The sequence below is a fragment of the Bison bison genome, unplaced genomic scaffold (assembly GCF_000754665.1).
Source record: "Bison bison bison isolate TAMUID 2011002044 unplaced genomic scaffold, Bison_UMD1.0 scf7180017864517, whole genome shotgun sequence".
NCBI classification, from domain to species: Eukaryota; Metazoa; Chordata; class Mammalia; order Artiodactyla; family Bovidae; genus Bison; species Bison bison.
In genome coordinates this window covers 6,835,295-6,836,076 of record NW_011495070.1, presented here as the reverse complement: position 1 = coordinate 6,836,076, position 782 = coordinate 6,835,295, and positions in this window count along the sequence as shown.

The following is a 782-nucleotide window of genomic DNA, read 5'->3' as shown; positions in this document are numbered from 1 at the left end:
CAAAAATCCTAAACAAAATTCTAGCAATCAGAATCCAACAACACATTAAAAAGATCATACACCATGACCAAGTGGGCTTTATCCCAGGGATGCAAGGATTCTTCAATATCCGCAAATCAATCAATGTAATACACCACATTAACAAATTGAAAAATAAAAACCATATGATTATCTCAATAGATGCAGAGAAAGCCTTTGACAAACATTGACAAACTTCAACACCCATTTATGATAAAAACTCTCCAGAAAGCAGGAATAGAAGGAACATACCTCAACATAATAAAAGCTATATATGACAAACCCACAGCAAACATTATCCTCAATGGTGAAAAATTGAAAGCATTTCCTCTAAAGTCAGGAACAAGACAAGGGTGCCCACTTTCACCATTACTATTCAACATAGTTTTGGAAGTTTTGGCCACAGCAATCAGAGCAGAAAAAGAAATAAAAGGAATCCAAATTGGAAAAGAAGAAGTAAAACTCTCACTATTTGCAGACGACATGATCCTCTACATAGAAAACCCTAAAGACTCCACCAGAAAATTACTAGAACTAATCAATGATTATAGTAAAGTTGCAGGATATAAAATCAACACAGAGAAATCACTTGCATTCCTATACACTAATAATGAGAAAACAGAAAGAGAAATTAAGGAAACAATTCCATTCACCATTGCAACGAAAAGAATAAAATACTTAGGAATATATCTACCTAAAGAAACTAAAGACCTATATATAGAAAACTATAAAACACTGGTGAAAGAAATCAAAGAGGACACTAA